The sequence below is a fragment of the Palaemon carinicauda genome, chromosome 20 (genome assembly GCF_036898095.1).
Source record: "Palaemon carinicauda isolate YSFRI2023 chromosome 20, ASM3689809v2, whole genome shotgun sequence".
NCBI lineage: Eukaryota > Metazoa > Arthropoda > Malacostraca > Decapoda > Palaemonidae > Palaemon > Palaemon carinicauda.
The window spans coordinates 107,423,935-107,449,462 of NC_090744.1; the positions used below are offsets into that span (position 1 = coordinate 107,423,935).

Here is a 25,528-nt window from a genome sequence, read left to right on the forward strand (position 1 = left end):
GGGCGACGTGACAGAGGAGGGTCAGGATTCAGGGCCAGGTGGATTACCTTACGAATCCAGGCTGAGATGGTATTCCTGGTGACCCTCCTCTTCGTTTCCCCGGTGCTCACGAACAAAGCTCGCACCTGGGGGCGGACTGCAGCTGTTCTTTTAAGATATAACCTCAGACTCCTGACTGGGCACAGTAGGAGATGGTCTGGGTCATCTGTTACAGAACAGAGACTCGAAACCTGGAAAGAGTCGAACCTAGGGTCCGGCACTCCCGGGTTCTGAGTCTTGGCAACAAACTCAGGGACGAAGCTGAACGTTACCTGCCCCCATCCCCTTGAATGGGCGACATCGTAGGAGAGACCATGAAGTTCGCTGACTCGCTTGGCCGAGACCAAAGCTAGCAGGAACACCGTCGTCCAGGTAAGGTGGAGATCAGAAGCCTGGCGTAGTGGTTCGTACGGAGGTCTCTTAAGAGACCTGAGAACTCGAACCACGTTCCAAGGAGGAGGTCTCACTTCCGACTGAGGGCAGGTAAGCTCGTAACTCCGTATGAGAAGAGACAGTTCCAGCGAAGAGGAAATGTCCATTCCTTTGAGCCTGAAGGCAAGACTTAAGACTGAGCGATAGCCTTTCACTGCCGAGACTGAAAGGCGCATTTCTTCCCGCAGATAAACGAGGAACTCCGCTATTGCTGGTAAAGTGGCATCGAGGGGAGAGATACCCCTTCCACGGCACCAACCACAGAAAACTCGCCACTTCGCCTGGTAGACTCCTGAGGATGACCTGCGCAGGTGGCCAGACATCCTTTCCGCAACTTGTTGCGAAAATCCTCTCTCTGTGAGAAGATGCTGGATAGTCTCCAGGCGTGAAGCCGAAGAGAAGCTACGGCTTTGTGGAAGATGTTGGAGTAAGGTTGTTTGAGTAGCTCGCGACATGGAGGGAGCTCCCTAGGGATCTCCGTGAGGAGCTGCAGGAGGTCCGGGAACCACTCTGCATGATGCATAGCGGAGCTATCAGGGTCATCGAGAGATTGACCGATGTTCTGGTCTTGTTGAGTACCCTCCTCATCAGACAGAACGGGGGAAAGGCATACACATCGACATTGTCCCACCGTTGTTGGAAGGCATCTTGCCAGAGAGCCTTGGGGTCCGGGACTGGGGAGCAGTACAGCGGGAGCTTGGTGTTAAGCGCCGTAGCGAACAGATCCACAGTCGGGGAACCCCACAAAGTCAGGACTTTGTTGGCTATCTGAGGATCCAAAGACCACTCGGTACTCACTATCTGCATCGCTCTGCTCAGACTGTCGGCGAGCACATTCCTCTTGCCTGGAATGAAGCGAGCCGCTAGTGAAATCGAGTGGACTTCGGACCATCTCAGGATCTCTACTGCAAGATGGGATAGCTGTTCCGAAAAGGTACCTCCCCCTGCTTGTTGATATAAGCCACGACCGTGGTGTTGGTGGTGTTGTCGCTCATCGCCACCACCGAGTGGCCCGCCAGGACTTGGTGGAACTTCTGAAGAGCCAGGAATACAGCCTTCATTTCTAGCAGGTTTATGTGAAGGTACTTTTCTGATTCTGACCACAGGCCTGAGGTCCTGTGGTTCAGAACGTGGGGCCCCCACCCTTTGTTTGATGCGTCCGAAAACAGCATCAAATCCGGGGAAGGGACGAGAAGATCCACTCCCTTTCGTAGGTTCTCGTCTGCCACCCACCAACTGAGGTCCGCTTGTTCCGCAGATCCCATGGGGATCAGGATGTCCGGGGAGTCGAGTCCTTTACTCCACCGAGACTTGAGTCGCCGCTGGAGGGATCTCATCCTGAGGCGGCTGTTGGGAATGAGACGGGTCAGGGAGGAGAGGTGACCGAGGAGACGAAGCCACGATTGGGCTGGGAGTTCCTCTCGATTGAGGAGAGGTTTTGCAACCTTCCTCAGCCTTGCTATCCTTTCGTCTGATGGGAAGGCTTTGTGGAGATTGGTGTCTATGACCATGCCTAGATATACCAGTTTCTGAGATGGCTGCAGTGAGGACTTCTCGAGATTTACCACGATTCCCAGATCTTGGCAAACTTCGAGGAGCCTGTCTCGGTGGCAAAGAAGGGTCGCCTCAGAGTCTGCCAGGATCAGCCAGTCGTCCAGATAACGAAGGAGACGGATGCCGATCCTGTGAGCCCATGAAGAGATGATGGTGAAGACTCTGGTGAACACCTGAGGAGCTGTGGAGAGACCGAAACACAGCACCTTGAACTGGTAGATCTTGTTGTCTAGGCAAAATCTCCGGTACTTCCTTGAAGACGGATGGATTGGGATCTGGAAGTACGCGTCCTTCAGGTCCAGTGTGCACATAAAGTCTCGCGGTCTCATTGCAAGCCTGACCATGTTTGCCGTCTCCATGCTGAACGGAGTCTGCTTGACAAACCCGTTCAGGGTCGAGAGGTCGATGACTGGTCTCCAGCCTCCAGACGCCTTTCTCACAAGAAAGAGTCGACTGTAGAAGCCTGGGGACCCGTCTACGACCTCCTGGAGAGCGTCCTTCTCCAACATGATCTGGACTTCGGCCCTGCCCTTTTGCCGATCCCATGGCAAAAGAGCTCAACGACACTGGGTTCGCTGTCAGGGGAGGTAGAGAGGCTGTGAACGGGACGCGATAACCTAGAGAGATCATGGAGATCATCCAGGCATCCGCTCCGAGTTGCTGCCACCTTGTCGCGCAACTCTAAAGGCATCCCCCCACTGGTGGACCTGCAGGGGGATTGCCAACCCTAGCGCTTCTGGCCTCGGCTGGTACCTCTAGGGTTTTTGCCTCCCCTGGAGGACTTCTTGCCCCTCCTGCTCTTGGCAGGAAAGGGCTTAGACACCTTGGGCTTCGCTGCGGTGGTCGTCTTCTTTGTGTCCTTAGCAGGACGGGGCTGCTGGACTGCTGGAGGTATGTAGGACCTCAATGTCAGGGCCCTATGGATGAGGGAATCCTGATTGGATTTCCTCCACCTCTCGGCAGTGAGCTCCACATCCTTAGGCTCAAACAGGCTCTTACCGAGAACGGAAGAGTGTCTGAGCCTGCTAGACTCCGCACTGGGTACCTTATGATGGAACCTCTCGGCCACAGCGTCCCGACGCTTGAGGATCGTGTTGGCCCACAAGCTCGAAACTTGGTGGGACAGAAACTCAATGGTCCATGTGCCCGAGAGAAGAAAGGTTTCTAGCGCTTTCCTGGTGCTTTCTTTGGAGAGGTCCTTGGACCGCACCAGGATGTCCAGAGACCGCAGCCAGATGTCGAGCCATGAAGTGGCCTGCATGGCGCACTTGATGACCTCCTCCTGGCTCAGGATCTCAGTGGCTGAGAAGGACACGTGCCGGTTGGAGAGTCTCTCAAGAGGGACTCCCCCTGTGAGTTCTTTCACGGAGTGATGCAAGGGAAGACTCAGAGAAGACTCCTTGAGGATCTCGAAGTACCTCCTCTGATAGACTCGAGGAGGAGGGAGGAGCTTATTACCGGCACTCGATCTGCTGGAGGAGGCAAGCTCAGCGAGCTGGCACTCGACATTGTCCCTGGCACTCTTCATCCCTTGGGACCAGGGCAAAGCTGCACTGGCCCTAGAGGGTTTCTGAGTGCCGTAGACGCGGTCCAGGACCGTGTCTTTCCCTTCACGAGGTGGGACCTCAGGGTCTGGGATCCCATTAAGGTTCCTCATGAGGGTCAGGACTTGCCAGAACGCGTGTTCTGACTCCTGGTGCTCTCCTCCCGAAGGACTTGCAGCGAAGTCTTCCGTCCCCAGTGGCTCTTCCTGGGGGGACACGTGGACATCCTCGACGGCTCTAGACGGTTCCTGCCTGATCCTAGCTGACGATTTGGGAATCGTCTTAGAGTCCTTAGGCTCCCTCCTGGGCGGGATGTAGGACTCGAGAAGCGAAGGAGGCAGGTCCTTCTCCACCTCTGGACGAGGAGACCTCTCAGGAAGAGGAGGAACCTCCCCCATTGGTGAGATGGGGGAGTATTCCTGCTTGTCCGACTCTCCTGAGGAGGGGTAATCCTCCTCCGCAGGGGAGGGCCAGAAGGTCTGAGGGGGAGTAGGAGCCTTGCGTAAGGATCTGCATGGGGACAGAATAGGGCTCGAAGGAGGATCCACGGGAGAGACTCCTCTCTTCCTCTTCAGGGGGGAGGAAGCTGCCGCTGGCTCGAGACCCGAATCAGAGAGGGCTGGCTTAATCGCCTGCACAAGAGCTCTGAGTAGGGTGCCGAACCAGGGCTGCTGTCTGACAGTCGACAAACGAGGGTTCGCCTGCAGGGCTGAAAGAGAAGAAGAATCCCTAGACCTGTCCGGGGAGCGCCCCCCCCCCTCTGGCGAGCGCGCTGGTCTGCGCTTGCGAGGAAGGGTCCGCCTGGCGGCGATCGCGCTGGGGCTCGTGCATCGGGCCCTGCTCAGGGTCGCGCGTGGATGGATGGCGCGATACTGGAAACTCGCGCGCGTGCACCCGCGATGGCGAGTGTTCAGGAGCGATGGCGCGATGGGAACAGTGCAGGCGCGTGGGCGCGCAGCAGCTGGAGCAGGAACATGGCCGCGAGAGCGCGTAGGCGATGGCGTAGGCATGCGGCGATCAGGAGCTGGAGCAGGAGGAGGCCGAACGTGCGGGCGTACAGCGACCTGGCGCGGCCCCGAAGGGGCGAGATAACGGGGGCGCCTGAGCGTGTGTCCGGAAGAACCGGCTGAGGGCGAGTTAGCGCTGGAGCAGGGTCGCGAGCAACCTGGAGGCGAGAAGGTTGGCGCTGGTCCGATAAGACCGGCACACTCGCCTGTGGACGCGAGCAAACCTCTCCCACTGGGAAGTAGACCACTCCCTACACTCAATACATACGTTAGACCTATCACACCGTTGGCCCCTACACAGAGGGCATTAGGAGTGACGATCCGTGTCCACAGCCGACATAAAGGTACCACAAGGGCGGCCGGGAAGTCCAGGGCACGTACGCATGATGAGGAGTAGAGGCCAACTTCACACACACACTGAAAATAAAAAGCAAACAAAATTATGGCAGTCAACAAAGAGGAGAGCGCTGACAGGTCTGTCGTCTCTCCGAGCCAAAAGTAAAGTGAGCTATTCACCGGTGTGTGAGGGGGGAGGGGTAGCTAGCTACCCCCCCCCCCCCCCCGCTAACTAGCGGTGGGGTAGGAAACCCTCGTTAAAACTTTATGGCTCGTCATTCAGCTACGCCGAAGTAATTACCCCCATGTAAATACTGTAGCGTGGTTTGTATTTCAGTTACGGAACAAATACCCCGTTTATTTAAAATGCTACAGTATTTACGAGTTGCTTCAACAAGTCAACAGTAAAAACCTCATGCAACAGCCAAACTAAACTCACTCTTTAACACAACAACAACAAGAAACAAACTAATGACAATTCATATCAAAGAGTACCAATCTACTATTAAATCATTAACACCAAATATCCCCGCATGCAAATTAAACATGCACACAAGACCCAAAGGAAAAAAAGTGATTTGAAAAGATTCAAAATTCTTTGGCCACATCATCAAACAAGTCATAAATCACTGAAGGAAATACAAAATGTCCCACATTGTTGTTGAATGAATACAGTTGAACACAGATGGACTTATTAGGTAATATATCAACGAATAAAAAGTAGGCCATAGGCTTTACCATTAATCAAAAGTGGTAGACTCATTCCCTCACCCTCCATGATACCATATAAATATGACAAATTCGAAGATAATTTGTATTTTTCCTAACCATACAAACCTTAGCTATTTACATTGGGTTTACCTTTTAGCGTAGCTGAAATGGCGAGCCATTAGAATTTAACGAGGGTGTATTACCCCCGCGCTAGTTAGCAGGGGGGTAGGGGAGTGGTAGCTAGCTACCCCTCCTCCCCTCACACACCAGTGAAGGCTTCACTTTCACTTAGAGGTAGGACTTGTCTTGGGGGACAGGGCTGGCGGGCAACTATATGTAAATAGCTAAGGTTTGTATGGTTAGGAAAAATAAAAATTATCTTCGAATTTGTCATTTGTTCCATAACCGAAATACAAACCACGCTATTTACATTGGGTGACTTACCCCTTAGGAAGGGTGGAAAGTCCCCAGCCATACTGGCTTTGGCTTCACCCGGGGACTCAGAATCCGAGTGAGTCGCACTCGAGAAAAGGAGTCCCTGCACCTCACAAGTTCCTTGCTCCGCAAGAAACCGTGTGGCCTACATAAGCTTGTGTGTGAAGGAAGAAGTGTGACCCGTCCTAGGCAGTTGACCCGGAGTTCCAGAAGGAACTCTGCGTTAGGACGTTCCCAATACCACCTCGTCAGGGTATGGGGGACGCGACAGTATTGACTCAATACTCGGAACACAAGGAAGCATGGTTTACCTGCAGAGGTTTGAGGTCAGCTATGCAGAGACCAGGATGCTGCTTCCCAGTAGAGGGGATGATGAAGAAAGAAGTAAGGGCCAGACATACTTCTTTCGTTCATGCAGACTAAAACCTGATAACAATGCCCTCAACCTTCTGCTACCTGTCAAAAAAGGAGCCTGAGGTTAGACCAGCTGTTGTGTAGCCACCACAGAGCGATAGAAACGTATCGATACTCCTGTGGGTCACGCCCTGCAGGAAGTGGGCTGCGAAGGTCATTAGACGCTTCCAGACTCCAGCTTGTAGCACCTGCGTCACAGAGTAGTATTACTTGAAGGCGAGGGACGTTGCGATGTATCCGACATCGTGCAGTAGGGGGACGTGACGGGGGAGGGTCTGGATTCAGGTCGAGATGAATGTCTTTGAGTCCGAGCTGAAGAGGTATACTGGTGACTCTCCCCCGTGTCCTTCTTGTGCTCCCAACCCGGCTGCACGTGAGGACAAACTGCAGCTGTTCCAAAAGATAACCCCTCGATTCCTTTACTGGCAAGAAGGAGAAGGTTTTGGGTCATCAGATACAGAATGGTGACTCTAAATCTTGAAGAAATTGGACCGAAGGGCCGGGTCCCCAAGATTCTGAGTCTAGCCAACAACCCTGGAGCGAACCTGAATGTTGCCTTCCCCCCTTCCTTAGAAAGGGCGGAGTCGTACGAGACCAAGAAGATTGCTTACACACTGGCCGCGGCCAGAGTGAGCAGGAGACCCATGATGGAATACGATCAGAGGCCTGACGTAAAGGGTCTTGAGAAGATCTCTTAAGGGACTAAAAAGTCCGAGCCATGCTCCATGTTGGAGGACTCACTCCGACTAGGGCAGGGACGTTCGCAGCTTCGCATGTGCGAGGAAAGGTCCAGCAGGAAGGAAAAAGTTATTCCTTTCAGCCTGAAGGTCAGGGAAAAGCTGAGCGACAGGCTTCATTGCCGAGAGCGGAAAGGAGTTTCCTCCCGCCGAAAAGCAATAAGTTCGTGATTGCTGGAAAAGAGGCCTCAAGGGAAGAGGTATATCTCCCACGACACCAACCACAGAAGACTCTCCACTTCGCCTGGAAGACCTCTGCGGATGACTATCGCAGATGACGCGACCTCCGCCCCACGACTGTAGCGGGTTGTCTCTTCTTGAGGAAGAGGCGTAGTGTCTCCAGGCATGAAGCCGAAGCGACGCCACAGCTCATGAAAGATGTTGCAGTGTGGTTGTTTGAGTAGCCTGTGCCGTGGGAGAAGCTCTCCCGGGAGTTCCGTCAGGGGAAGCAGAGGGTCCGGAAACTGTTCTGCGTATAGTCCCAGTGGAGCTCTCAGGGCCATTGAAAGGTTGACAGACAAACTGGTTTTGTTGAGACCCATTCTCAACAGACAACAAAGGAGGGAAGATGCAGGCGTCAATGTTGTCCCACCATCACCGGAATGCATCTTGCCAAAGAGTCTCGGGGTCTGAGACTGGGGGGAAGAACAGCGGAAGCTTGAGGTTCCAAGCTGTCGCGATCAGGTCCCCCAGGCCAGGACTTGCTGGTTACTCAAGGAAAAAGACCCCCAGGTACACTCTTTCTACGAGGCTCTGCTCAGATAGTCGGAGAGAACATTCCTCTGCCTGGAATGAGCGAGCCGATGGTGGGATTGAGAGGATCTCAAATCATCTCAGAATCTCTACTGCAAGATGCGAAGGTATGAAAATGCGTCCCTTGTTGGTTAGAACACGCCAGTACCATGAAGTCGTCGCGCACGGAGCGACTCGGCAGGAGCTGTAGGATCTGTAGAGGGGCCAGACTACGGCCCCTAAGCCTGTCTGAATGATGGAGAGGTATCCTTCAGGTCCTGACCATAGGCCTGAACCGGAACCTGCCCCCCCCCCCCCCCCTTTTCTTTGACGAGTCCGAGAACCACATAAAAAAAGTGGAGAAAGGACGAGAATATCCACTCCCATCAAGAGGTTCCATAGGTCAACACCCATTGCAGGTCTAATCATTCCGCTGGTCCCATAGGGGCCAGAAAATTCGGTTAATCGTTGCTTTGAAACCACCGGAACCTGGGCCGTCCCACAGGGAACTTATCCTGAGGCGACCATTCGGAACTTTAGACGGGTCAATGAGGAAAAGAGACCTAGGAAACGTTCCAAGGTAGGGCTGAAAGCTCTGCCTGACTGAAAACAGGTACTGCGACTCTCCTCAGCCTTGCCACAGTCAACTGAAGGGAAGGCTCGGAGGAGGCGGCAACAGAATCTGGCGTCCCCAGGCGGTCATCCATCCAAGTACCGACCAGACCCGACGTTGCTTAATCTCGCTGGACGGACGAGAAGCGGGGTTTCCAACGTGGTAAGGCCGTTGACTCAATATCATGGCTAGATACTCCAGGTGTTGAGGCCGAAGAAGAGAAGGTTCCCAGCAAATTACCATGAACCCCCACTCATGGTAAGGATCCGAAAGCTTGTCCCGGCGTTGAAGAAGGTCGAACCCGAGCCTACCGGAGTCGACCAGACCTCCAAAAAGCGAAGGTGGCGGAAGCCTGCTCCTGAGCGGCCATGAGAAAAGCAGGGAGAGTTCTCTGGGGAAAAACCTGCGATGCCACGGCGGGATCGCCACACTGCATCTTAAGCAGGAATACCTGTAGTCTAGGCTGAATTCCAAGAGCTTCCTGGAAGATGGATGGAATGGAAACTGAAAATACCCGTCCTTTCGATCCAGGGCCTAAGGAGTCCTGTCGCCTCGTTACCAGTCTGATCAATTCTGCTGTTCCACGCTGGACGAAGTTTGTTCGACAAACTTGATCAGAGCTGAGAGGTCGACTACGGAATTCCCGTCTCAGATACCTTCCTACGAGAAAGGATCGACTGAAGAAGCCGGGGGGGTGAAGTCGTCGACGATCCTATGGAGGACCTTCTCCTAAGGCATGGATCATTCTGCCCAAACGGGCAAACTCTTGCCGACCCTATGGCATAGAGGTTCAGTGACACTGAATTCGCTGACAGAGACGGCAGGCGCGATATCCTTGGCTGATCACGGAGATCGAGCAGGAATCGGCATCGGGAAGCTGTTATCCGGATGAGTAACCTTAGGCATCCTCCCAGTGTGAAACCTGCAAGGGGGGGGGGGGGTAGCCAATCCTAGAGTTCGTGAACTCTGCCGCTCCCTCTAGGATTATGCCCCCCCGGGAGAGCCTCCCGTGCTACCTGTTCCTGACAGGAGGGGACTGCTATTGGACACCTTGTCTCAGTTGTCGTAGCCGGTCCAAAAACTTAGGCCGACGAGGCTGAAAGAAAGAGGCGCTGGAGCCCTGCAGGGTCTGGAAGAAAGCGCCTTGGAGGAGTGAAAACGGAAGTCGACTTCCTCCGCACAATCGCTGTCTATGTCTCTGTCCTTGGGCACAAACAAACTCTTCTCAAGGATGGAAGAGTGTCTGAGGTTGTCGACATCCACAGATGAGACACCCGAAAGGAAGCCCTCGGTCATTGCGTCCAGATGTCCAACATCGAGCTTACCCGCAACTTCGAAACTTTGCGACGAAACGCCAAGGTGCTTGAGCCCGAGAGGAGGAAAGTACCCATGATCTTCCTGTAGCTTCCTTGAACAAAACCTCGGGTCGCAACCGAGGAGGGAAAGGACCTGGTAAGCCCCTTCCAAGAGATGGAGATGAGGAAGGGGTAAACCAGTCACCCCTTGGCCGATGGAGAAATCTCGAACGGAAAGCTCCCTGGCAAAACCCTTCCAGGGAATGACGGGGAATAATAATAATAATAATAATAATAATAATAATAATAATAATTCTTTATTTCCAATTTGGGTATTAATATCCATGTTAAGGATAATACATAGCATCAAGTACACAGAGAAACTAAACATAATATAAAAGTTTTAAAAGTATTGATAAAAATATACGTACTCAAAATAATAATAATAATAAAAAAAAAGCATTTAAAACTATAATCACGAGTCTTATAAAAGTCAGGAGAAAAACAAAATATATAATAGTTCTAAAAGTATTGATAAAAACATATGCATTTAAAACGTTAAGAGCATAAAAAAAAACCATATTATTAGAACATTAAAAGTATTGATAGAAATATAAGTTGTTAAAACATTGAAAACCATAAAACATCATAAAAATCTTTAAAGCTCAAAGATAAGATTAAACTAACACATTAAAACATTTTTAAATATAGATATAAATATTAGTAGCTAAAATATTAAATATTTGATATAATATAAAGATCAAAATTGCATTTAAAAGATGTTTCTTTAATTTGTATTTAAAAGACGGTAACGAATTAGTTTCCTTTAAAGACCCTGGTATACTGTTCCAAAAACGTTAAAAGTTTTGATAGAAATATAAGTTGTTAAAACATTGAAAACCATAAAACATCATAAAAATCTTTAAAGCTCAAAGGTAAAATTAAACTAACATATTAAAACATTTTTAAATATAGATATAAATATAAGTAGCTAAAATGTTAAATGTTAGATATAATATAAAGATCAAATACCATTTAAAAGATGTTTCTTTAATTTGTATTTAAAAGACGGTAACGAATTAGTTTCCTTTAAAGAGACTGGTATACTGTTCCAAAAATGGGGACCCCTCACGGTCATCTCTCTCGATCCCATATCAGTTCGAACTCTCCTTTCGAACAAATTGTTAGCCTGTCTGGTAATGGAGTTTACAGTCTGAAGATTATATAGCCACTCTGGTAAAATACCTCTTAAAATCTTAAAGATTAAAATACATACATCATATCTGTATTTCTCTTTCATTTTTAACCAGCCTAGTTTTATTAGATGCGGCTAACCCAGGTTCGGGAAAGAAGAATGTTGCTCAGACCTCCCTGAAGATTCTTCCTGCTCTTGCATGTGCCATGCTCTGCGTTTACGGGAGGAGGCCGTGTTCTGGAAATATGCTCCAGAAGACTCGCCAGGATGGCCATGCTGCGTAACCCCAACGGGAATCGCGGTCGCAATCACCCTGACGCTCGCGCGATGGTAAATCAATGGTTTGCGCGTGGCCGAACGTGGAAGCGCCCATGCGCGGGCACGCAGGCAAGCAAACGAAAGTGCGCGAAGGAGCGCAGAAGGAGGGCGAGCGTGGTAGGAAGGGCGAGAGCTGGTGGTCGGCGAGCGATGACCCGTAGGCGAGCAATGGATACTGCAGGAATCAAGCCGACGTTCGCGCGACGAAACACCGTCGGTCCGCGCGACGGAACACCGTCGGTCCGCGCGACGGAACACCGTCGGTCCGCGCGACGGAACACCGTCGGTCCGCGTGCGGGTGAACATTGGAGAGCATGTGCGCGGTCGCGCATGAGCGTAGGCGTGCGGTTGCGCGGGCACGTGGGCGCGCGGGTGAACGCAGGCGGTCGGGAGACCGATGATGCGTAGGCGGGCGATGGCGCGTTGACGAGCGATGGCGCGTTCTGGCGAGCGATAGCCCGTAGGCGAGTGAAGGCGCGTTGGCAAGCGATGGCGCGTTGGCGTGCAGTAGTGCGTTAACAAAACGCTAGCGCGCATGTGAAGAATCACGCGGGCGCGTAGTCGATTGCCAACGCGAGAGAGACTAGTGATGGTTAGCGCGCATCGCGCTAACAGAAGGCGCGCAGGTGCATCAGGAAGGAGAGCGCTGAAGCAAGCTGTTAATCAGGCGAATCTAGACGGTCAGAAAAAACCGTTGGCGACCATTGGTGCGTGGCAGAAAAGGGCGCGCAGATGTGCGCTGGCGATTGAAGAAAGCTGGCGCACAGAAGGACAGAAGTAAAGGTGACCGCTGGCGAGCAGGAGGAAGATCTACGGCAAGACTCAGCTACCGGAGATCGTGGTCCACAGCAGGCGAGTGCTAGATCGCTACTGATGGTGTCCAGGGAAACTGACACGCGTGGCACATCGATGGCGATCGTTGACGCGTAGGAGATCGCTTACAAGCAGGCGAACGTTGACGCGTCTATGGTCGCTGGCGAGCTGGAGATCGCTGGCGAGCAGAAGGCAACGCGTGGAAGCCTGTGCGTAGAAGAAGAGTCCTTGTCTAAGACCTGAACCGAAGTTCTAGATCGCGAGGGCGAACGTGGGCGCGTAACAGGAACCAACAGGAACAGCAGAGATGATCATCATGAGAGCGCTGTCGAACAGGAGAGCGCTAGCGATCAGGAAAGCGTTGATGAGCAGGAGAGCGCCTGTGCGCTAACACTGAGCAGGAGAGCGCCTGTGCGCTAACACTGAGCAGGAGAGAACACAGCAGAAGGACGGGCAGGGGAACCCTGACACGCAAGGGAAGAACCCCCGTGGGAGGCAACCCTTTGCCCCGAAGGGATCGTTGACCGTCGGGAGACTGATGTCCATCGGAAGACCGTTGTCTGTCCGTCGGGAGACCGATGTCCGTCAGAAGACCGTTGTCCGTCGGAAGACCGTTGTCCGTCGGGAAGACCGTCAGACTGCTGTTCATCTGCACCAGGGGCGAAGATCAAGAAGAAGGAGTTGTAGGTTGCATACGGAGATTCAAAAAGGCGCCTCTTAGCACCCTTATAGGGAGAAGGGAGGCCCTTACGACGTAGCAGACGGTGAGCCTTACGGCCAAGGAGGCCAACAGCAACGACAGCAGAAGAGTCCTCCGAAGAGGAGTCTCTATGCGTGTACTCTCTCGCGAACGAAAGAGAAACACTTCGTAGAAGACGGGTCAGCCAGTGACCTAAAAGGAGCAATCCTCCGAAGAGGGGCTCCTGCAGTTGCTCAGCCCCTTGAGCGTAACTGCAGGTGCGACCGCTCAGCACCAAGAGCATAGTCGCACGAAAAAAAGGCAAGAGAAGAACCCCCCAAAGGAGGAAAAAACTCAAGCCTGGACAGGAAAAACTTCCCTCGGAAGGAAAGGTACCCACCCAAGGAGGCGAGCCTCCTGAGTGTTCTAAAATGAACTGGAGAGCTGTCAATCGTCACGGGAGTACTTCCAGAAGAAGGAGACACGCCCCTGACGAAGATCTATAGAGGAGGCAGCAACAGCCGAAACCCCAGGCCTCAATAAGACAGCTCACTCCGTTGTCACATTACAGAAACGAACTAGATCGGTAACTGTAAAAAAATAAAACAAAATCATTAGTTAACATTCATTCCCCTGGGAAGGCTCCGAAGAGGAATCCCGAGGGAAAGGAACACAAGAATTACACAACAGGCACGTGCCCTCACAACCGCCTACACTCACGGAAGGAGAGCTGTAACCAAAACAGAATTATAACAATTATAATTATGTAACTATGTAATTATGTAATTTAAAAAAGAATGAACACTAAAGAAAGAACGAAAACCCCGAAAGGAATCTTTCTACAAAGCTGAAGAATCAACAAATACAATTAGATTCATAAACTAACTGAGACAAAACTTACGGCGTAGCTACCACTCCCCTAACCCCCTGCTAACTAGCGCGGGGGTAATACACCCTCGTTAAATTCTAATGGCTCGTCATTTCAGCTACGCTAAAAGGTAAACCCAATGTGAATAGCGTGGTTTGTATTTCGGTTACGGAACAAAAGAATATTTCATGAAAAGCCTAAACCACATACTAACAAATTTTAGATTTCCAACGCAAATAAAACGCAAGCCCACAAGCCAATGATAGGCAATGCTTCTAAAGAAACCGTATTAAACATGCTAACATTCTTCAAACCATAATACCCTTCCACCACACTAATCGGAACATAGCCAAATACTGCTCTCTATTGATGGCTTACAAGATTTCAAATTCCAGATGAGAAATTTAAAATACGATACCTCATAGGCTAATTTCTTAGGAAATTTGGCACAATGGATAGCAATTTCTCTGACAGAATCAAATAGGGACCTTGCTTTTGTGCGAAATATTTTGAGAAGCTAATGGTATAGGATACATTCAGTGCTTGTTGCTGTACAAGGCACATGAATTGTTCAAAGTCTCAATCTTTAAAGTTTAGCTTGTTGTCTTCTTGTGTGAATGATGAGCAAGAACATCCTAGTTTCAGCATCTGTGCTTCAACCACATATTGATGTCATGGGATTTTAGCAAATTAGGAAATGACAAGTGAGAATTTACAACTTTAGGATGGTTTCTTTAAACTAAATTTTCTCAAGAAATAGGATTTCTGTTCTTGAGTTGACATGGCGACATGAGGATTTTTCATCCTTGTTCTCATGAGTTAGGCTATTACATAATCCAGAAAATTCTGCTGCCAATTCATTAATGTAAGCTTGTACCTCAAATGTCTGATATATTGCTTGGTATGGAAGAGAAACTATTATATACAGCTGTAAAGATAGCATGCACACCTGAAATAATTTAAAAAATACCAGAACCTCAACATTCCAAATCTGAAGTGTGAAGTAAGTGTTAAGAAGGTTTAGGAGGGGTTCACTTAGGGAAGAAGCCCTTCATAATCTGGTAAGGGGACATTCTGTATGAAGTCATTTAGGACGGGGGAGTTCAGTGAAAGGCTTTGTCAGATCGGTTGTTCCATCCTAGACGACAATGGGTAAGGGTAAGGTAGGTCAAAATAGAATGAACATATACAAATGATTCCGTTGATTATATTTCTTGCTCTGTTACGTAGGCTATTTCACAGCACCAGGTTTGGCATTACACACACACCAAAAGACACCTAGATAGTAATATACAAATGGCCAAAACTTTGAGTGTTTAGGAGGAAATCGATTTGCCATCTTCCAAACTGTATAGCCTAAACTAAGCTAGTTAGCAAGGCTAAGATATACATCCTAGTCAATGTGAATACTGTACTCTCATCCTTGGGTATAGCTTTGACTATTGCATTAACTATTTGATAAAACTATACTGCAGAACTCAAGAAGCCAGGCTGGATAGAGACAGAATATTAGCTTTATAACGTATCTCATTACTTCTATTTACATCAGCGAGGACTCAATAATATAACTGTGCTGCATCATATTTCTATGAGGTTAGGTTAGGTAAGGTTAAGCTCAGTTGGGCCAAATAAAATTAAATTAGATCGACTTGATAGTTTTAACTAGTTTACGATAAGTAAAGTTAAATTTACCCATAAGCTTTCAAACTCTTGAGTTCTTCTATTTAACTAATAGGATAAGGTAAGTTTACCCATAACCTTTCACTTTTGATATTTTCTAAACTTTTAAAATCGATGACAGTAAACCCACACATTCTACAATAATACTGCCTGTCTTGGCTTAGTACAGTATGGACTTTCACAAATTTAACCCATAGAAATGGTAATTATTCACCGTACTACAAGCACTGGAAAACAACAAAAATGTTATTTTTATTAATAAAATAAATTTTTGAATATACTTACCCGATAATCATGTAGCTGTCAACTCCGTTGCCCGACAGAATTCTATGGAGGGATACGCCAGCTATCACAATACTAGAAGGGGGTGTATTTACCAGCGCCACCTGTGGCCAGGTACTCAAGTACTTCTTGTTGACACCTCCTCAATTATTCCTCGGTCCACTGGTTCTCTATGGGGAGGAAGGGAGGGTCGATTAAATCATGATTATCGGGTAAGTATATTCAAAAATTTATTTTATTAATAAAAATAACATTTTTCAATATTAAACTTACCCGATAATCATGTAGCTGATTCACACCCAGGGGGGTGGGTGAAAACCAGTGTACAAGATTAAAGGATAGCTAAGTATCCCATATTTCATATAATCAGTTATCCACAATAACAATGAAATAATAAGTACCTGGTAAGGAAGTCGACTTGAACCGTTACTCTGCCTTTAATAAGATCGTCTTCCTTACTGAGCGCAGCGTTCCTCTTGGGAGGCTGAATCAACTCAAAGGTGCTAAAGTATACAGGGCTGCAACCCATACTAAAGGACCTCATCACAACCTTTAACCTTGGCGCTTCTCAAGAAAGAATTGACCACCCGCCAAATCAACAAGGATGTGGAAGGCTTCTTAGCCGACCGTACAACCCATAAAAAGTATTCAAGAGAAAGGTTAAAAAGTTATGGGATTATGGGAATGTAGTGGCTGAGCCCTCGCCTACTACTGCATTCGTTGCTACGAATAGACCCAGGGTGTAGCAGTACTCGTAAAGAGACTGGACATCTTTGAGATAGAATGATGCGAACACTGACTTGTTTCTCCAATAGGTTGCATCCATAACACTCTGCAGAGAACGGTTCTGTTTGAAGGCCACTGAAGTAGCAACAGCTCTCACTTCATGTGTCCTTACCTTCAGCAAAGCAAGGTCTTCTTCCTTCAGATGAGAATTTGCTTCTCTAATCAGAAGCCTGATGTAGTAAGAAACTGAGTTCTTAGACATTGGTAGAGAAGGCTTCTTGATAGCACACCATAAGGCTTCTGATTGTCCTGGTAATGGTTTTGACCTTTAGATAGTACTTAAGAGCTCTAACTGGGCAAAGTACTCTCTCCAGTTCGTTCCCCACCATGTTGGACAGGCTTGGGATCTCGAACGACTTAGGCCAAGGACGGGAAGGAAGCTCGTTTTTAGCCAAAAAACCGAGCTGTAAGGAACATGTAGCCGTTTCAGATGTGAAACCTATGTTCCTGCTGAAGGCGTGGATCTCACTTACTCTTTTACCTGTTGCTAAGCACACGAGGAAAAGAGTTTTTTAAATGTGAGGTCCTTAAAAGAGGCTGATTGGAGCGGTTCAAATCCTGATGACATTAGGAACCTTAGGACCACGTCTAGATTCCAGCCTGGAGTGGACAACCGACGTTCCTTTGAGGTCTCAAAAGACCTAAGGAGGTCCTGTAGATCTTTGTTGGAGGAAAGATCCAAGCCTCTGTGGCGGAAAACCGCTGCCAACAAACTTCTGTAACCCTTGATCGTAGGAGCTGATAGGGAGCTTACGTTCCTTAGATGTAACAGGAAGTCAGCAATCTGGGTTACATTGGTACTGGTTGAGGAAAACTGCATTGGCCTTGCACCAGCTTTGGAAGACTTCCCATAAAGACTGATAGACTCTGAGAGTGGATGTCGTCCTTGCTCTGGCAATCGCTCTGGCTGCCTCCTTCGAAAAGCCTCTAGCTCTTGAGAGTCTTTCGATAGTCTGAAGGCAGTCAGACGAAGAGCGTGGAGGTTGGGAGTACCTTCTTTACGTGAGGTTGACGCAGAAGGTCCACTCTAGGAGGAAGAGTCCTGGGAACGTCGACCAGCCATTGCAGTACCTCAGTGAAACATTCTCTCGCGGGCCAGAGGGGAGCAACCAACGTCAGCCGTGTCCCTTTGTGAGAGGCGAACTTCTGAAGTACCCTGTTGACAATCTTGAACGGCGGGAATGCATACAGGTTGAGATGGGACCAATCCAGCAGAAAGGCATCCACGCGAACTGCTGCTGGGTCTGGAATCGGAGAACAATACAAGAGGAGCCTCTTGGTCATCGAGGTAGCGAATAGATTTATGGTTGGCTGATCCCACAGGGCCCAAAGTCTGCTGCAAACATTCTTGTGAAGGGTCCACTCTGTGGGGAAGACCTGACCCTTCCGGCTGAGGCGATCTGCCATGACATTCATATCGCCCTGAATGAGCCTCGTTACCAGCGTGAGCTTTCGATCTTTTGACCAAATGAGGAGGTCCCCTGCGATCTCGAACAACTTCCTCGAATGAGTCCCTCCCTGCTTGGAGATGTAAGCCAAGGCTGTGGTGTAGTCGGAGTTCACCTCCACCACCTTGTTAAGCTGGAGGGACTTGAAGTTTATCAAGGCCAAATGAACTGCCAACAACTCCTTGCAATAGATGTGAAGTGTCCTTTGCTCCTGATTCCATGTTCCCGAGCATTCCTGTCCGTCCAGTGTCGCACCCCAGCCCGTGTCCGATGCGTCCGAGAAGAGACGGTGGTCGGAGGACTGAACAGCCAATGGTAGACCTTCCTTGAGAAGAATGCTGTTCTTCCACCACGTTAGAGTAGACCTCATCTCTTCGGAAACAGGAACTGAGCCCGTCTCTAGCGTCATGTCCTTTATCCAGTGAGCAGCTAGATGATACTGAAGGGGGCGGAGGTGGAGTCTCCCTAACTCGATGAACAGGGCCAGCGATGAAAGTGTCCCTGTTAGACTCATCCACTGCCTGACTAAGCATCGGTTCCTTCTCAGCATGCTCTGGATGCATTCTAGGGCTTGGAAGATCCTTGGGGCCGACGGACAAGTCCGAAAAGCTCGACTCTGAAGATCCATACCCAAGGAGACAATGGTCTGGGATGGAACGAGCTGAGACTCCTCAAAATTGACCAGGAGGCCCAGTTCCTTGGTCAGATCCATAGTCCATTTGAAAATCTCCAGACAGCGACGACTTGAGGGAGCTCTTAAAAGCCAGTCGTCTGACGGAGCCGGACACAAGATCATGATACTGCTGCACAGTCTGTAAACTGTCAATCATGGGCAAGCGAGGAAGTACAGTGACAACCCGAATCTGTCTAGACTGTCTGGGTCGTACAGACAACTCCTTAACGGGTTGCTGAGGTTGCCCACTGCGTCACAACAAGTCCCTTCTGTTGGTTGTTGAACGTCTTCCCCGTGACACATTGACTCCGTAAACAAAAAATCCTCTAACAAGGACTAAGCTTGGACTGCATGTCATGCAACACAGCTCAAGGTCTATGGGAGCAGGTGTGGTAACAGACGGGATTAGCGGCTGAAGTGTAACCATTACCTTCCCTGTAAGCATGTTATGCTTAAATAAAAGTCCATAAGAGGTTATGCAGCTAAAGGCTCCCTCCAAATGACAGAGTCCTCAAGGGAATATCAGAAGGAGGGAGAAAAGAACTTTCTCATCTACAGGGACCTTATCCTAGAAAAGCTAAGTTCTCTGAGTGAGGGTTCACTGGTGCAAAGCAGCAGACTAGAAGTCAACGTTATGAAACTGCTTGACAGTCTAGTGAGTTGGCAACAACCTAAGATGTGTTGAGAAGCATGCGGTAAGGTATGCAGAGCATGATGTATGCAGAGTATGCTGTATGCAGAGCATGCTGAATGCAGAGCATGCTGTATGCAGAGCATGTTGTATGCAGAGCATGTTGTATGCAGAGCATGCTGAATGCAGAGCATGCTGAATGCTGAGCATGTAGGAAGTAGAGCCTGCTGAAAGGAAAGCAGAGCGTGTGCATGGCGTTTAACATTTCTCAGAAATTCCATGACCAGTGCTAGAGTGCTTAATGCATGCTTGCATGGGGTTTAAACCATGGTATGCTGAACAGCAGAGTCAGAACGAGCTGGAACAACAACAGAGGTTTCCTCAACTTGAGGGAAAACCTGAGGTTCAGACTGCATAGGCTGAACAACAGACGGAGCAGAAGGCAGGTGCAAGGGTGAAGGAGGTTGACTCCTAGCAAGAGTTGCACCCAAGGATTGTACCAGCTAAGCGGAGGACGGAGGCGGAGTAGTCCGTTCCTGTTCCTGAGAGATGAGTGGAGCATGAGAAGGTTGAGGCTGCGCAGAACAAGGTAAAGTTCTAGCAAGCTGAGGCTCCTGAGGCGCAAGTGCATGGTGTAGATGAGCTTGCCTAGATGAGGGTTGAACTCGGTGCAGCGCTGGTTGAGCAGACAGACTCACGGAGGGGAGAGGTTGTTGTACCCCAACCGAGAGTTGCACCACTGGAGGAGCAGCAAGGGGAGGAGGAGGAAGAGTGTAACTCCCCTGATCCCAAAGCAAGGGTTGCCTTAAAGAAGGCTGAGGCTGAACAACACTGTGAACAGCAAACTCCGAAAGTGGTTCAACATCGTACGCCTGGCAGATGGAGCTGCGACTGGGTGCAGCGAGTGCAGGCGGGTGCAGCACAGGCTGAACGGGTGCAGGAGGTTGGTGCACCACCGGAGCAGGCGGGTGCAGCATAGGCTGAACGGGTGCAGGAGGTTGGTGCACCACCGGTGCAGTCGGGTGCAGCACAGGCTGAACGGGTGCAGGAGGTTGGTGCACCACCGGTGCAGGCGGGTGCAGCACAGGCTGAACGGGTGCAGGAGGTTGGTGCACCACAGGTGCAGGAGGTGCAACACTCTCAGCACGACACTCACGCATCAAGTCCGAAAGCTGTGCTTGCATGGACTGTAGTAGAGTCCACAACATCATACGCCTGGCAGATGGTACTGTGATCAGGCGGAGCGAGTGTAGGAGGAGGGAGTGTAGGCGGAGGCGGTGGAGCAACACTCTCAGCCCGACACTCACTCATCAAGTCCGAAAGCTGTGCTTGCATGGACTGTAGTAGAGTTCACAACATCGTACGCCTGGCAGATGGTGCTGCGACCAGGCGGAGCAGGTGCAGGCTGGGCGAGCACAGGCGGAGCAGGTGCAGGCTGGGCGAGCACAGGTGCAGCGAGAACAGGTGGAGGGAGTGCAGGCGGTGCAACACTCTCAGCCCGACACTCACGCATCAAGACCGAAAGTTGTGACTGTATGGACTGCAGTAGAGTTAACTTGGGGTCGGCAGACACTAAGTTCTGCTGAGGTAAAGCCTTAACAGCAGAGATCTGTTGTGGCAGAACCTTACTCCTCTTAGTCGGAGTGTAATCAACTGATGACTTAGGAGAGTCAGAGCTAACCCAACGACTGCATTCGGGTTGTGAACTTTAACTTCGTACGTCTGGCATAGGTCTGGACTTAACGTTTAAGAAGTCTTGAGACCTGAGACCAGCGTTACTCTGCCTTTATTTTCTCCCCTAATCTCTTCTGCAGACGAGCAAAATAAGGGCTCAATCGTCTGCGGGTGGGAGTGACGGTCTCGGTAAGACACGCCCACAACCACCGAGAATACTTCTGTGCGCCGATCAAGGCCTGCTGAACCCTTATGCCCTTCGACATTGCTTCTCCCCTGGGCTTGGGAGCTTGCAAGAGGTCCCGGACTGGGAGGACGACTGGCGCGCACAAAAGTACCCTCACGCACTAATCACTTATCACTTTGATTTCTGTTTGCACTTATTTCACTGAACTCGAAACTTAAGTGGTTTGTACCTGAAATACGCAATTCTATCCTTTCCCAAAGTTAGTAATTGCGAAAACAGAATTACAATGTAACAGAAAAATCTAATGAAAGATAAATCAGTGGTTGGAAAGAGACTAAACACTAGATCACTCTAGAAACGTTTAGTTTCTTCCCCTAAAGAGACTAGGGAGAAGAGCAAAAATCGATAATGACGTTACTCGTACGCCTGGCAGGCTTGAATGAAACGTTTATCCTCTTTCTCCCTCCGTCTCTATCTCTCTCTCTCTCTCTCTCTCTTGACTTAGAACCTGAGAGAAGAGCCCAATCATATATATCGTTAAAACATATTATTGTTAAAGGAAAAAACTGAAAAGTTCCTTTATTAGGATCAAAACCATTAAGTTAAGAAAGAATGAACAAAACGCTAGACACGGTTACTCTTACTGCAACGTGAAACCGTGAACATTCTTTCTCTATCGTAACGATAGAGTGCAAGTTGAACGTTCTGAACGTCAACAACTGCAGAGACAAAACAAAACGTTAGTTCAGCTTTGAAAACAGTACGAGACTGTCAAAGAAAATCTTTCAAACTCTGTGGCGGAAATAGCATAATATGTTAACAGGTAAAACCGAAATGACGGGCTCAAAGTTTATTAACTTCGGTAAAAGACCGCCTACTATTAGGAAGGTCGAATATAAACAAATATAAAAATTAATTTTAATGAGTTTATAATAAAAGGAAGTTAATCGAAGAGGCCTATAAGAGGCGGAGAGATATAAAATAAATCTATAACTTTGTTAAGCAAAATTAAGAAAGAGAGTCTATACTCTCTTAGAAACCAACACTTCCGTCTAAGGGAAGGGTCGGCCATTGAAAGGTGAACGAGAGTTCATACTCTCTCGTCACCAAAATTAATCAAATTAATTCCAAAAGCTAACTAAGCTAATATAGAAGTTTTCCAGTAAAGCGACAGCCGAAATCAAAGAGAAATACTTCACCAAAGTCGTGAAAATACTCCAAGAACATAAGCGTATCCCAGAACGTCTTGCCGGAAGCACGACAGAGGAATAATTGAGGAGGTGTCAACAAGAAGTACTTGAGTACCTGGCCACAGGTGGCGCTGGTAAATACACCCCCTTCTAGTATTGTGATAGCTGGCGTATCCCTCCATAGAATTCTGTCGGGCAACGGAGTTGACAGCTACATGATTATCGGGTAAGTTTAATATTGAAAACTTAACGTTCTTACCCAACCTAACCCAATAGAAACAGTAAATATTAACAGTAACAATGTCGGTAAAATACTGCAATAAATGTATTCTCATCCTCTCAACACTTTTCTTATTGAATCCCATTCTTATATGTAACTTCAGTCACAACCGAATAGTTTCCCCGTCAAAATATTTCTTTTAAACGTCTTATTTTCCCTTATCGGAATTATCATAGAACAACGCGAGATAAACTTTATTAATAAAGAAATGGGGTTATATATAGAAAAACTTGCGTTTTCTTAGAAAATGGCCTTTATTTCCGTGATAAATAAATGGGTATTAAGATATACCCTAATATAGTATATCCTACGGTAATGGGGGCCACCCAGTGGAAACCCTGGGTTTTAGGTGGGGAAAATTTACCGGCGAATCGATAAATAATAGTAAAACTAACCTTTTCTTCTTTAAAAATTATTCTCTGGGACACATAATAAATCCACAAAAAATTGCACAAAATATGGGGATCCTTTTCCCCAGAAAAATTCCCTTCACTCTTTTGTTTACATTTTAGTAGTCAAGATGTATCTGATCTTGTTTGTGCGTTTGTACAAAGTTTGTTGCGCCATAACTTTATACTTCCTACTAATGGAATTACTCATGTTCGTTCATATGTCAGTAGCTCCTTCTCCTTCCTTCCCCTACCATATGATGAAGTTTACCCTATTTGGGTATGTATACTTGAGTGTGATGTAGGCAGTTCTGTGACACACCCAGTTTTCTTAGGACAACGCTTCAGTTCCTTTGTAGCTGTGTTATGTGTTGGGAGTGGGTTATGGAGCTCAACGTAACAAAGTGTAACTGCTGCCATTATGACTATTTCCATGCTATAGCCAAGTTTCACAGTACTCCTGATGTAGTGAATAATTTTTTAAAAGTTCATTGTGTTATCCTTCAAAGTTTATAGTGTCCCAAGTGCGATTATGGTTCTGGATTTATTTGAGATTTACTTTATCATAATGTAAGAATTTGTGATTCATTTGATCAGAATGTAAGGATTTATTTGTGATTTACTTTTAGTTTGTGACCTGGGAGGCTTGCCCCTGGCTAAGTCTGTGACCTGAGAACTACTAGGTTAGGTTACGTGGGTTTGTTAGGATCTGTGGCCTTTTACAAATCTCGAAAGTGTAAAATAATCACATTTTGCCTTGTTTTCGCACACCCAAAGTCCCAGGTTCTCACCTATGTCCGTCGGGAAGGGTGGGATGCCTAACGATAGAACGGTTTATTTGCAGTAGAAATGAAGGTAAAATTCGTTGGAAGCACACTATTTACTGTAGGAAAAGCTGTTTTTCCTATTAGAAATTTTGTCCCGTGTTGTACTATAATTTTACTCCCTTATCATTTGTAATTCCAGACTTAAATTCATACCTGAAAAACCATAATCCACCAGGGAAATAAATATAGGAATATGATCTAACTTATGGCTCCCCCCTAACATGACAACAGACGCCTTGTCCTTACATACAGGGGATAAGGTGGCAACGTCCCAAAGGATGCACTGTCGTTACCTTACCTAAATGTCTTACCTTAGTGTCTGGAGGTGTGAATTCAATGTTATCTACTAAAATTCGATCCTGTCAGTTGTGGCAGGGGAAGTGTTTAATTAAAGGGACTACAAACAGTATTTTCCATGGTTAAAACTCTGTCTTTTCTAATAAATAAATAATACAATGACTTTGTAGTCAGACACAGTAGGAACAATGACTTATTTATTGAAATAAGAAACTTCTTGATGTACTTCCAAACATAGCGTTACGTTGCTAACATACTCGGCACTTAACACAATTTATGACTAAACAATTTATCTGTAGCTTCTACGCTTTGAAAACAAATCAAAATTATTGAATAATAAGAATGTTTGCAACCAGGCCACAGAAATAGCCTAAAAATTAAGAACAATATCTCTTGGGGAAAAACTATTCGTTTGCGAGTTACATTTAAGGAAGCGATTCTGAAGAAATGTGTCGGAAGTTTACGAATAAAAGTTTCATCATTTATCTGGACACTGTTAGTGTTAATATCTAGGCCTACATAATAGCCTAGAAAGTCTTCTTTTTCATTATCATATCTTTACCAGGTAACTGGGTAAAAAAATACTCATGACTATATGGGAATACCCTAAAATCGCGAATCTAAACTAGGAAAGGTTAGCCATACCTCGACTTTGAGCAATCTGACATTGATACCTTATAGCCCTATCATATACTGTGGCCTATATGTGGTACAGTTTAAGTTTTCTGATTTAAATTAAACTAATGTGGAGGAAAAAGTCTTTCATTTATAACAGTGACGTGTGGTCATACGGCCTGTGGACCCGGACAATTCCCGTCACTCCAAATCACAAGACTTTGAATAATAGTCTGCAATGAAGCAATGGCCTTAAATCATACAGATGACGACCATTTAACCTTCTCGCTTGAAACCCAAAACGCGAAAGGACCATCAAATGTTAATTACTATTTACCTGTCAAGAAATCTGGATCAGAAAAGGTATGTGTTTTTGTTATCAACGGAGAAGGGGGTTCGACGTTTCGTGGCACATAATCCTTTCCTGTTTTTTCCTTCACTATAATATTATCCTTTGATAAGATTCCTTGTGGATTGCAGCAACAAATATTAGGACCGGAAAATTAATAATATCGATAAAGAGTTGGTGACGTGTCAGGGTTAAACAACGCCTACCTCAAACAGCTGATCAGAACTTCACTTTAGGCAGCCATATTGGGGTCGCTTACTTTACTAAAACCATCCGGATAGTGGATGTCTTCTGTATCCATCATTTAGTAAAATTGTCATAGATTTTCAATAAGATTCATTTATGCTTCATATTACATTTAATATAGGTTTAATATATATTAATTTTACATTTATTTGTATAATTACATAATATGTAATATTATAGATAGAATAAACGTGCTTTGGTCTGGTTTTACAGAAGACATTAGGTGTTCATACGACAACATTTTACTTATCA

General features: G+C 47.7%; 1 protein-coding gene across 2 annotated transcripts in view; it reads right to left on the reverse strand.

Moving 5' to 3' along the window:
• The window catches only part of LOC137614350 (brefeldin A-inhibited guanine nucleotide-exchange protein 1-like), a 101,247-nt gene extending 75,926 nt beyond the window's left edge, over window positions 1–25,321 (reverse strand). The window contains exon 1 of one of the 2 annotated variants that reach the window (XM_068344126.1): window positions 25,237–25,321. The gene's annotated coding sequence lies outside the window, so the exon portion shown is untranslated. Of the gene's footprint in view, window positions 1–25,018; window positions 25,166–25,236 lie in introns of those variants that run through there. The other variant, XM_068344128.1, reaches the window with a different exon arrangement.
• Between the last annotated feature and the right edge of the window lie 207 nt (window positions 25,322–25,528).